The sequence below is a fragment of the Oncorhynchus mykiss genome, chromosome 20 (assembly GCF_057628025.1).
Source record: "Oncorhynchus mykiss isolate SJ-2025 chromosome 20, ASM5762802v1, whole genome shotgun sequence".
In the NCBI taxonomy this organism is placed as follows: Eukaryota; Metazoa; Chordata; class Actinopteri; order Salmoniformes; family Salmonidae; genus Oncorhynchus; species Oncorhynchus mykiss.
Genome location: NC_143041.1, coordinates 288794 through 302500, shown reverse-complemented (window position 1 = coordinate 302500; position 13707 = coordinate 288794). Strand labels below are relative to the sequence as shown.

General features: G+C 37.1%; 1 long non-coding RNA gene and 1 pseudogene across 1 annotated transcript; both read left to right on the top strand.

Moving 5' to 3' along the window:
• The window catches only part of LOC149973556 (28S ribosomal RNA), a 4850-nt pseudogene extending 4617 nt beyond the window's left edge, over positions 1-233 (top strand).
• Positions 234-933: 700 nt separating this feature from the next.
• Positions 934-12343, top strand: LOC149973555 (uncharacterized). Its single transcript, XR_016489266.1, has 5 exons — positions 934-1487; positions 1651-2598; positions 11260-11321; positions 11696-11986; positions 12112-12343. It is a non-coding gene; the product is annotated as an uncharacterized LOC149973555 (long non-coding RNA).
• Positions 12344-13707: the final 1364 nt, after the last annotated feature.

Below are 13707 nucleotides of genomic sequence, written 5' to 3'. Positions count from 1 at the left end.
TCGAGATGACAGATGTTTTTGTCTGGTTTAATAAAGTACATGTGAGTTGAAATTTTTATCATTTTTGCATTTTTGACAAAATGAGCCCTCCTGGAATGTGCTAAAAAAGTGATCTAGGTAAATGATCAGCCTAATCTATTTAAAAACACTTTTTCAACATTTCAAGATAGCAGTTAGTTCAGTTTGATCTTAATAAAGACAGCTGCAACTTTTTTTTATTAATTTTCACAAAATTTTTTTGACCAGAAAATATTCTAAGTCAAAACACACTATTTTTGCACTATGTTTGAAGGCTGTCGACCTCAGCTCAGGAGATGATTCCCACTTTCAAGTGGTTGTTGTTGTTTAGCCCCGGTGAGGGCTAGCTCTCCAGCCTAGTCCCACTCAAGGTAAGGGTCGCCTGTGAAGGTGAAGACCAAAAAAATTGGAACATTTTATGGAAAAATATTTTTTTTTTAACCTATTTTTTTTTTTCATACATTTTTTTTTTTATTATTTTTTTTTTAACCTATTTTTTTTTTTCATACATTTTTTTTTTTATTATTTTTTTTTTTTTTAATATTTTTTTTTTAACCTATTTTTTTTTTTCATACATTTTTTTTTTTATTATTATTATTTTTTTTTATTTTTTTTTTTTAACCTATTTTTTTTTTTCATACATTTTTTTTTTTATTATTTTTTTTTTTTTTAATATTTTTTTTTTAACCTATTTTTTTTTTTCATACATTTTTTTTTTTATTATTTTTTTTTTTTTTAATATTTTTTTTTTAACCTATTTTTTTTTTTCATACATTTTTTTTTTATTATTTTTTTTTTTTTTAATATTTTTTTTTTAACCTATTTTTTTTTTTCATACATTTTTTTTTTTATTATTATTTTTTTTTTTATATTTTTTTTTTAACCCATTTTTTTTTTCATAATTTTTTTTTTTTTATATATATATTTTTTTTAACCTTTTTTTTTTTCATACATTTATTTATTTATTTTTTTTTTTTTTTTTTTTTTTTTTTAAATAATTTTTTTTATTTTATTTATTCCTGTGGTTGAATTGTTTTTCTAGCCTCAACCGCTGTAACCCAAAAGCACCTTACATTTAGGTCAGGATTAATTCTGGGCCTACTTTTTGGTCTTGGAAGAAAATGGCTGCCTGCTAACTTTATAAACATTTCAAGATGGTAGTTGCTTCAGTCTGATCATCTCATGTACTGCTGGAACTATATTTGGATAATTTTCACGTTTTCATAACATATATATTTTTTTTTTACAAATTCCAGTGTCTCAGTCATTGCACTATGTTGAGCCATGTGTCTGGTATTTGAAAGAGTTACTTTGTGAGTTTTTCAATATGGTTCTTAATGGATTCAGTGCCATGCTGGGTTCAATTGCATGCTAAGAGGCAACCCCCCAGCCGGGTTCAGCCAACAGGGGGTGCACTCACCCCTGTAATAAAACTGACTGTGTATAGGCTGTTAACCTCAACTCAAGAGGTGATTGACTCAGTCTTTCAACCATTGTTAAATGATAGAATGCTTATTTTACACAACATTTCAAGATAGTAGTTAGTTAAGTCTGATCCTTCCATGTTTTGATGTATATTTATTTGATTAATTTTCATTTTTTTTTGCTCCTGTCTACTTTGTGGAACGACAGAGAAGTGGGACTGACAAGCTCTCTCATTGATCTCGGGTTCAGCCACCAGGGGGCACCCACCCTCTATGGCTCAACACCCTGACAAGGTTACCTCATCCCAGGAGATGACTCAACCGTTCAACTGTTTTGAAATGATGGGATGGCTATTGAACACAACTTTAACACCTGGTTTTCTTGTATGTACCGAATTATGAGGGTTGTCTAATCACACATATGACATTTTGGAAAGATGTGACCTTTTTAACCCATCAAAACAACACCTATGACCCCAATGTAAGGCACTTCCGGTTGTCACAGGAAGCTGTAATTAAACACATTTCCTCACTGGGACACCATTTTACATAATCCTGAGTTTCATGTTCATCCTGAGCGTTTATGTTAAAAACTGATTGATTTACAGAGAGGATTGCATACAGTGTTTTGCAAAAACTGTAGGCAGTGAGTTTTCATTATTATTGGGGGGGGGGGGGACAAATTCCAGTGTCTCTGTCATTGCACTATGTTGAGCCATGTGTCTGGTAATTGAAAGAGTTACTTTGTGAGTTTTTCAATATGGTTCTTAATGGATTCAGTGCCATGCTGGGTTCAATTGCATGCTAAGAGGCAACCCCCCAGCCGGGTTCAGCCAACACTCACCCCGTGCACTCACCCCATGTAATAAAACTGACTGTGTATAGGCTGTTAACCTCAACTCAAGAGGTGATTCACTCAGTCTTTCAACCATTGTTAAATGATAGAATGCTTATTTTACACAACATTTCAAGATAGTAGTTAGTTAAGTCTGATCCTTCCATGTTTTTATGTATATTTATTTGATTAATTTTCACAATTTTTTCCCCCTGTCTACTTTGTGGAACGACAGAGAAGTGGGACTGACAAGCTCTCTCATTGATCTCGGGTTCAGCCACCAGGGGGCACCCACGCTCTAAGACAACTTAATGTTGATAGGTGGGTTACCTTCTCACAGGAGATGACTCAACCTTTCAACTGTTTTGAAATGATGGGCTGGCTATTGAACACAACTTTAAAACCTGGTTTTCTTGTATGTACCAGTGTATGAGGGTTGCCTAATCACACATATGACATTTTGGAAAGATGTTACCTTTTTAACCCCTCAAAACATCACCTGTGACCCCAATGTAAGGCACTTCCAGTTGTCACAGGAAGCTGTAATTAAACACATTTCCTCACTGGGACACCATTTTACATAACCCTGAGGTTCATGCCTTTATGTTAAAAACGGATTGATTTACAGAGGGTTGAATACAGGGTTTTGCTCTAACTGTAGACAGTGATTTCAAAACATGTTTTAGGGTCATTGCCAAAGCAAGTGAGGTAGATAATATATAAAGTGAATATATAAAGTGAAATAAACATTAAAAATTAACAGTAAACATTACACATACAGAAGTTTCAAAACAATAAAGACATTACAAATGTGATATTATATATATGCAGTGTTTTAACAATGTACAAATGGTAAAGGACACAAGATAAAATAAATAAGCATAAATATGGGTTGTATTTACAATGGTGTGTGTTCTCCACTGGTTGCCCTTTTCGCTTGGCAACAGGTCACAAATCTTGCTGCTGTGATGGCACACTGTGGAATTTCAACCTTTTTTTTGGCCCATTTCCCCAATCACTAGGCCCAGAGTTGGACCTTTAGGTATTTATGTGTACTCTCATGCCCAGAGAGAGAGGCCTGTTCCTTGATAGGGAGTTATGGCCTTTATGCCTGTATGTGTTCACTCATACCAGGAGAGAGAGGCCTGTTCCTGGATAGGGAGTTATGGCCTTTAGGCAGGCATGCAAATAGCCTGTAAAACTACAACTCAGTGGTGTGAAATTCTTTACCATGATGATCCTCTGACCTCAACATAACAATGACCTAGGCACCCACCTTGGATGGGCAATCTATGCAAGCAGCATGTACAGGTGAATTCTGAAGACTAAAAGCAAATGTCCTGTCTTAGGTCAGTGTAAACCCAAATAAAACAGGTTTTAAAGTTGTGTTAAATAGCCATTCTATCATTTGAAAATAGTTAAAAGGCTCAGGAACCAGAATTTACAGAATGAAAGGTACCAGGGCTGAGCAGGGACTTCATTTGCATTTGTCCTTTGGTTCTTGGGCCTTTAAGGTCAGAAAGTCCATCAAATTCACATACTTTAGTGTAGACATTCATTTATTTATGATTTCATGACTGTTTGATAGTTGATAGTAAACTTCTGACCCACTGGTTAAGTGATTAAGCAAATCAAGCTGAAATAAATCATTTTCCCCTCTATGCCTAATCACACATATGACATTTTGGAAAGATGTGACCTTTTCAACCCCTCAAAACAGCACCTATGACCTCAATGTAAGGCACTTCCGGTTGTCACAGGAAGCTGTAATTAAACACATTTCCTCACTGGGACACCATTTTACATAATCCTGAGGTTCATGCCTTTATGTTAAAAACTGATTGATTTACAGAGGGTTGAATACATTGTTTTGCTCTAACTGTAGGCAGTGATTTCAAAACATGTTTTAGGGTCAATTTAACCACTTCCGGTTGCTACAGGAAGCTGGAAATCAACACATGTAATCCTTATACTAGCCTGATTAGTTGTGATTGATGGTAGGTGTGTAGGGTAACCCTAACCCACTTTGTCATCCAGTTGAATTTAGAGCAGCAGGCAATGCATTCCTAAGGGAAGAGAAAGAAGGCACATTTAGGAATATATTCACTGTTAAGGGTTCATGTCAAATGGTCTGAGTAAATAAGGAGGACCTCCTGTTAAATAGTTTAGGCTAGTGTTATCAAAAGAACTCAGTTTTTGAATCCACTAATCTGTCCTTAGTCTGTCTGAGTGTTAAAGACCACACTTTGTTACAACCCTATTCTAGTTGAGTGTATGTAAACTTCTGACCCACTGAGAATGTGATTAAAGAAATACAAGCTGAAATAAATAATTCTCTCTAAATTCTCTCTCTCCTCCTCAAATAGAAGTGTGTTTGTAGCACAATATATCGTACAGATAGGCAGGCCAATTTGACCACATCCGGTTGTTCCAGGAATCTGAAAATCAACACAGCTGCCCCCCCTCTCCAACAGCCATCAGCCATCATCATCATTCACTGTTTGCAAACAATGGCTTCTGCCCTTGCCAGGTCTCAGTTGTAAATGAGAACTTTTTCTCAACTGACTTACCTGGTGAAATAAAAAAATGTAAAAATGATCAAGGTTATATATGATCCTCTTATTATATCAAAACATCTCAGAGAAGCAAGAGAAAAGTAAACACGATTATACTATCGGTAAAATGCACCTAAAATACAGTAAACTGAATACAATTCTGTTATGTTAGGTATACTTTAGAACCTGGTTTTCTTGTATGGACCGGTTTATGAGTGTTGCCTAATCACACATATGACATTTTGGAAAGATGTGACCTTTTTAACCCATCAAAACAGCACCTATGACCCCAATGTAAGGCACTTCCGGTTGTCACAGGAAGCTGTAATTAAACATATTTCCTCACTGGGACACCATTTTACATAACCCCGAGGTTCAAGCCTTTATGTTAAAAACTGATTGATTTACAGAGGGTTGAATACAGGGTTTTGCTCTAACTGTAGGCAGTGATTTCAAAACATGTTTTAGGGTCATTGCCAAAGCAAGTGAGGTAGATAATATATAAAGTGAATATATAAAGTGAAATAAACAATAAAAATTAACAGTAAACATTACACATACAGAAGTTTCAAAACAATAAAGACATTACAAATGTCATATTATATATATACAGTGTTTTAACAATGTACAAATGGTAAAGGACACAAGATAAAATAAATAAGCATAAATATGGGTTGTATTTACAATGGTGTGTGTTTTCCACTGGTTGCCCTTTTCGCTTGGCAACAGGTCACAAATCTTGCTGCTGTGATGGCACACTGTGGAATTTCAACCTTTTTTTTGGCCCATTTCCCCAATCACTAGGCCCAGAGTTGGACCTTTAGGTATTTTTGTGTACTCTCATGCCCAGAGAGAGAGGCCTGTTCCTTGATAGGGAGTTATGGCTTTTATGCCTGTATGTGTTATCTCATACCAGGAGAGAGAGGCCTGTTCCTGGATAGGGAGTTATGGCCTTTAGGCAGGCATGCAAATAGCCTGTAAAACTACAACTCAGTGGTGTGAAATTCTTTACCATGATGATCCTCTGACCTCAACATAACAATGACCTAGGCACCCACCTTGGATGGGCAATCTATGCAAGCAGCATGTACAGGTGAATTCTGAAGACTAAAAGCAAATGTCCTGTCTTAGGTCAGTGTAAACCCAAATAAAACAGGTTTTAAAGTTGTGTTAAATAGCCATTCTATCATTTGAAAATAGTTAAAAGGCTCAGGAACCAGAATTTACAGAATGAAAGGTACCAGGGCTGAGCAGGGACTTCATTTGCATTTGTCCTTTGGTTCTTGGGCCTTTAAGGTCAGAAAGTCCATCAAATTCACAGACTTTAGTGTAGACATTCATTTATTTATGATTTCATAACTGTTTGATAGTTGATAGTAAACTTCTGACCCACTGGTTAAGTGATTAAGCAAATCAAGCTGAAATAAATCATTTTCCCCTCTATGCCTAATCACACATATGACATTTTGGAAAGATGTGACCTTTTCAACCCCTCAAAACAGCACCTATGACCTCAATGTAAGGCACTTCCGGTTGTCACAGGAAGCTGTAATTAAACACATTTCCTCACTGGGACACCATTTTACATAACCCTGAGGTTCAAGCCTTTATGTTAAAAACTGATTGATTTACAGAGGGTTGAATACAGTGTTTTGCTCTAACTGTAGGCAGTGATTTCAAAACATGTTTTAGGGTCAATTTAACCACTTCCGGTTGCTACAGGAAGCTGGAAATCAACACATGTAATCCTTATACTAGCCTGATTAGTTGTGATTGATGGTAGTTGTGTAGGGTAACCCTAACCCACTTTGTCATCCAGTTGAATTTAGAGCAGCAGGCAATGCATTCCTACGGGAAGAGAAAGAAGGCACATTTAGGAATATATTCACTGTTAAGGGTTCATGTCAAATGGTCTGAGTAAATAAGGAGGACCTCCTGTTAAATAGTTTAGGCTAGTGTTATCAAAAGAACTCAGTTTTTGAATCCACTAATCTGTCCTTAGTCTGTCTGAGTGTTAAAGACCACACTTTGTTACAACCCTATTCTAGTTGAGTGTATGTAAACTTCTGACCCACTGAGAATGTGATTAAAGAAATACAAGCTGAAATAAATAATTCTCTCTAAATTCTCTCTCTCCTCCTCAAATAGAAGTGTGTTTGTAGCACAATATATCGTACAGATAGGCAGGCCAATTTGACCACATCCGGTTGTTCCAGGAATCTGAAAATCAACACAGCTGCCCCCCCTCTCCAACAGCCATCAGCCATCATCATCATTCACTGTTTGCAAACAATGGCTTCTGCCCTTGCCAGGTCTCAGTTGTAAATGAGAACTTTTTCTCAACTGACTTACCTGGTGAAATAAAAAAATGTAAAAATGATCAAGGTTATATATGATCCTCTTATTATATCAAAACATCTCAGAGAAGCAAGAGAAAAGTAAACACGATTATACTATCGGTAAAATGCACCTAAAATACAGTAAACTGAATACAATTCTGTTATGTTAGGTATACTTTAGAACCTGGTTTTCTTGTATGGACCGGTTTATGAGTGTTGCCTAATCACACATATGACATTTTGGAAAGATGTGACCTTTTTAACCCATCAAAACAGCACCTATGACCCCAATGTAAGGCACTTCCGGTTGTCACAGGAAGCTGTAATTAAACATATTTCCTCACTGGGACACCATTTTACATAACCCCGAGGTTCAAGCCTTTATGTTAAAAACTGATTGATTTACAGAGGGTTGAATACAGGGTTTTGCTCTAACTGTAGGCAGTGATTTCAAAACATGTTTTAGGGTCATTGCCAAAGCAAGTGAGGTAGATAATATATAAAGTGAATATATAAAGTGAAATAAACAATAAAAATTAACAGTAAACATTACACATACAGAAGTTTCAAAACAATAAAGACATTACAAATGTCATATTATATATATACAGTGTTTTAACAATGTACAAATGGTAAAGGACACAAGATAAAATAAATAAGCATAAATATGGGTTGTATTTACAATGGTGTGTGTTCTCCACTGGTTGCCCTTTTCGCTTGGCAACAGGTCACAAATCTTGCTGCTGTGATGGCACACTGTGGAATTTCAACCTTTTTTTTGGCCCATTTCCCCAATCACTAGGCCCAGAGTTGGACCTTTAGGTATTTTTGTGTACTCTCATGCCCAGAGAGAGAGGCCTGTTCCTTGATAGGGAGTTATGGCTTTTATGCCTGTATGTGTTATCTCATACCAGGAGAGAGAGGCCTGTTCCTGGATAGGGAGTTATGGCCTTTAGGCAGGCATGCAAATAGCCTGTAAAACTACAACTCAGTGGTGTGAAATTCTTTACCATGATGATCCTCTGACCTCAACATAACAATGACCTAGGCACCCACCTTGGATGGGCAATCTATGCAAGCAGCATGTACAGGTGAATTCTGAAGACTAAAAGCAAATGTCCTGTCTTAGGTCAGTGTAAACCCAAATAAAACAGGTTTTAAAGTTGTGTTAAATAGCCATTCTATCATTTGAAAATAGTTAAAAGGCTCAGGAACCAGAATTTACAGAATGAAAGGTACCAGGGCTGAGCAGGGACTTCATTTGCATTTGTCCTTTGGTTCTTGGGCCTTTAAGGTCAGAAAGTCCATCAAATTCACAGACTTTAGTGTAGACATTCATTTATTTATGATTTCATAACTGTTTGATAGTTGATAGTAAACTTCTGACCCACTGGTTAAGTGATTAAGCAAATCAAGCTGAAATAAATCATTTTCCCCTCTATGCCTAATCACACATATGACATTTTGGAAAGATGTGACCTTTTCAACCCCTCAAAACAGCACCTATGACCTCAATGTAAGGCACTTCCGGTTGTCACAGGAAGCTGTAATTAAACACATTTCCTCACTGGGACACCATTTTACATAACCCTGAGGTTCAAGCCTTTATGTTAAAAACTGATTGATTTACAGAGGGTTGAATACAGTGTTTTGCTCTAACTGTAGGCAGTGATTTCAAAACATGTTTTAGGGTCAATTTAACCACTTCCGGTTGCTACAGGAAGCTGGAAATCAACACATGTAATCCTTATACTAGCCTGATTAGTTGTGATTGATGGTAGTTGTGTAGGGTAACCCTAACCCACTTTGTCATCCAGTTGAATTTAGAGCAGCAGGCAATGCATTCCTAAGGGAAGAGAAAGAAGGCACATTTAGGAATATATTCACTGTTAAGGGTTCATGTCAAATGGTCTGAGTAAATAAGGAGGACCTCCTGTTAAATAGTTTAGGCTAGTGTTATCAAAAGAACTCAGTTTTTGAATCCACTAATCTGTCCTTAGTCTGTCTGAGTGTTAAAGACCACACTTTGTTACAACCCTATTCTAGTTGAGTGTATGTAAACTTCTGACCCACTGAGAATGTGATTAAAGAAATACAAGCTGAAATAAATAATTCTCTCTAAATTCTCTCTCTCCTCCTCAAATAGAAGTGTGTTTGTAGCACAATATATCGTACAGATAGGCAGGCCAATTTGACCACATCCGGTTGTTCCAGGAATCTGAAAATCAACACAGCTGCCCCCCCTCTCCAACAGCCATCAGTTTAATTCACTGTTTGTAAACAATGGCTTCTGCCCTTGCCAGGTCTCAGTTGTAAATGAGAACTTTTTCTCAACTGACTTACCTGGTGAAATAAAAAAATGTAAAAATGATCAAGGTTATATATGATCCTCTTATTATATCAAAACATCTCAGAGAAGCAAGAGAAAAGTAAACACGATTATACTATCGGTAAAATGCACCTAAAATACAGTAAACTGAATACAATTCTGTTATGTTAGGTATACTTTAGAACCTGGTTTTCTTGTATGGACCGGTTTATGAGTGTTGCCTAATCACACATATGACATTTTGGAAAGATGTGACCTTTTTAACCCATCAAAACAGCACCTATGACCCCAATGTAAGGCACTTCCGGTTGTCACAGGAAGCTGTAATTAAACATATTTCCTCACTGGGACACCATTTTACATAACCCCGAGGTTCAAGCCTTTATGTTAAAAACTGATTGATTTACAGAGGGTTGAATACAGGGTTTTGCTCTAACTGTAGGCAGTGATTTCAAAACATGTTTTAGGGTCATTGCCAAAGCAAGTGAGGTAGATAATATATAAAGTGAATATATAAAGTGAAATAAACAATAAAAATTAACAGTAAACATTACACATACAGAAGTTTCAAAACAATAAAGACATTACAAATGTCATATTATATATATACAGTGTTTTAACAATGTACAAATGGTAAAGGACACAAGATAAAATAAATAAGCATAAATATGGGTTGTATTTACAATGGTGTGTGTTCTCCACTGGTTGCCCTTTTCTCTTGGCAACAGGTCACAAATCTTGCTGCTGTGATGGCACACTGTGGAATTTCAACCTTTTTTTTGGCCCATTTCCCCAATAACTAGGCCCAGAGTTGGACCTTTAGGCATTTATGTGTACTCTCATGCCCAGAGAGAGAGGCCTGTTCCTTGATAGGGAGTTATGGCCTTTATGCCTGTATGTGTTCTCTCATACCAGGAGAGAGAGGCCTGTTCCTGGATAGGGAGTTATGGCCTTTAGGCAGGCATGCAAATAGCCTGTAAAACTACAACTCAGTGGTGTGAAATTCTTTACCATGATGATCCTCTGACCTCAACATAACAATGACCTAGGCACCCACCTTGGATGGGCAATCTATGCAAGCAGCATGTACAGGTGAATTCTGAAGACTACATGCAAATGTCCTGTCTTAGGTCAGTGTAAACCCAAATAAAACAGGTTTTAAAGTTGTGTTAAATAGCCATTCTATCATTTGAAAATAGTTAAAAGGCTTAGGAACCAGAATTTCAAAACAATAAAGACATTACAAATGTGATATTATATATATACAGTGTTTTAACAATGTACAAATTGTAAAGGACACAAGATAAAATAAATAAGCATAAATATGGGTTGTATTTACAATGTTGTGTGTTCTGCACTGGTTGCCCTTTTATCATGGCAACAGGTCACAAATCTTGCTGCTGTGATGGCACACTGTGGAATTTCAGCCAGTAGATATGGGAGTTTTTCAAAATTGGATTTGTCTGTCTGTCTCTCCAGCGCTCTCTCTCTCCTAGATTGCCCATCCAAAGTGGTGTCCAAGGTTATTGTTCTGTTAAAGGTCTCTCAGATTCATTTCACACCTCTGAGTGGGGGTTTCAGTCTACCCTGAATATAAAATGTAAATGTGGAAAAGGGGTGGGCCTATCTGATTGTAAATTTGAAGACATGTTTTTTTCTGACCTCATTCACTACAGACCGCCACAGTGTAAGAACACACTAAGTGGGAGCTGAAGATTAATTATTGCCTTTTTCCATGTTCTGAAACCATTTAATTTAGATTGTACTTCCTTTTCCTTGGAGCAAGATGGCATCTGCAACTGCTACTAGTACTGGTTCAAGGTAAGTTATCTCTAAATCAAGGGAAGAGCACACCTCTCATTTGGCCCTTTCTCTTAAATCCGACCATAAATGAATTGCTTTCTATCATGTTTGACAGAGGGTTAGAGTGTGAGAGTGTGCAGAATGTTTTTGAAATCACATGGCAACTCTTTATTTCTGCGTTTTGTGTCGCGCTGTGAGGGTTGAAAAATGATGTTCTGTGATTCGCCGTAAATCACTTTTTAAATCTGACAACAAGTTTAGCTTTAATTTCGTATATTGACTATTTTCACTGGATGTTTGGCCAGGTGGGACACTACCATCCCACATATCCCAGAGAGGTTTTAAGTAATAACTTCATTACATTTACTAATTGTGCATTCACTGTCTTACAGAAAACAAAGAAGGATCCCTATTGTGTGCAGATTTTGTATAAAGAACCAGGAAAACATATCTATACATCTCACCAGAGTGTGCATGAAGACAGAATCTAAAGAGAAAATTGACCAGGAAGTCGGCAAATCCCGCGACTTGATGATTGAGTATCTTTGGCACTGCAGGATCATTGACTACACACAACTAAGCTCTGTTGTGACACAACAGGATAAACTCCAACCTTTGATTAAAGATCTTGAAAAATTGGGTGGTTTTGTGATCAACAAGCCAGAAGACAAACAAATAACTGGGTAAGCACTGATAAAATAATATATGTGCAAGTTACATGCTATTGGAACTCATTTGAAATGTTGTCCAATTATGTTTGATTGTTAAAATTGTATAAATGTTTTTGTTAATCTGTGTGATATTTCAGCCAAGTGGAAGTTGCTCAAGTGTTACCCCCAGCTAAAGCTGAAAATACAGATGATGAAACAGACATGGACCAAGACCAGTCGGCATTGTACCAACCGTAAGTAAATAAATAGAAATCAACTCATTACAGTTTTTCTCAGTCGCTTTGGTGCATTTTTCGAATCATCCCTAACATGTGCAAAATAATAAGTGCATTTCTCAGAACAATTTGTACAAACTGCAATATACAATAGATATGTTTCTAAAGCTAGTCAGTCACAAAAAATCCCTAGTACATCTTTCAAAAGTAAATATTCATGCCAATGATCATGTCTGTGTCATCAGAATGATAAGTCATTGAGTCATTGTTCACGAACAAGGTCGTCAAAATGTTTAGGCATGTTGTCAATGTAACTGTGTACTTCGACAGTATTACCTGATGTAAACTTAGGCTACAGTTTGGATGACAGTTACTGTATTGAAAATGCACAAGGCTGCACTTCTATGGCCTATATCAATTTCAACAGTACTATTTACATATCACTGTATGTGGGTTATTGATTGAAAGAGACTGGACAACCCAAGGGGCACAAAGGAAAAAAAACTAAATTGGAAATAAACAGGAAACCACCCCTAAGTCTTTCGGCCCACATATTCTCATCCACATCACACCAATATTTTCCCTTCCAATGCAACGTGGAAAGAATCTTTTGGAATGCCTTATCCATCCTCTGCAGGCATCTACTTTGATGTCCTCACATGCTGCATCCATTGCAGCCAGCAGGGTCAAGGCCATGATTGACAACATCGTCTACAATAGTGTCCCTTATGTCATCAGATATGCGCCTATGTCCTCTTCTGCCTCTTCCTCTGTTTTGCCTTCCACCACGCATCCTTGCTCCTCTTCTTCCTCCTCTTGGCTGTTGACCCTGTTCGTTTCCTGGTCCATCCATTATTGGAAAATGGCAACTCTGTGTTGTGGTCTGTCTATATAAAATCACCAATAGTCAAGGTGTAGTGGTTGACTGTGGTGATTGCCTTGTTCTTCTGGAGGAATTGAACCCATCTAAAAACACACACACACACACACACACACACACAAATCATACAATCAAATACTGTATTGTTGGTTAATGCTTGTGAGGCTAGAGAGAAAAAATTATTCTGCTTACTTCCTTATTTTGTCATGGTCTGTCAGGAAAATGAGAGAGGACTGGTAGGTCTCATTCTTCGCCATGTAGTTTAAAAATTGCGTCACCCTCTTGACCTTTGAGGCACAATTTTCACTCAGCTTATAATTTGGATTAGGGCCCTCACAGGTCTTCCTGAATCCCTCGATAAACACACCTAATCAAAAAAACATAACATTTTAGACTAGAATTACAATCTCATGAGGCTACATGAATCAGTCAGGTGGTTTATCATATTCTTTTCAAACACAAACTCTTGTCACTATTTGAAGAAACAGTACTTACTCATAGCAGAGCCCGGGAAGATGAGTTTGCAGCTTGACCCGGACACTGTAGGCTCCTCTCTCTGGTCCCCTGAACCTCTAGCTTGGTCCTGCTCCTCTTGATTTGTGTCTGTGTCTGACTCTGCCTGAAAGTTGAGGGCCTTC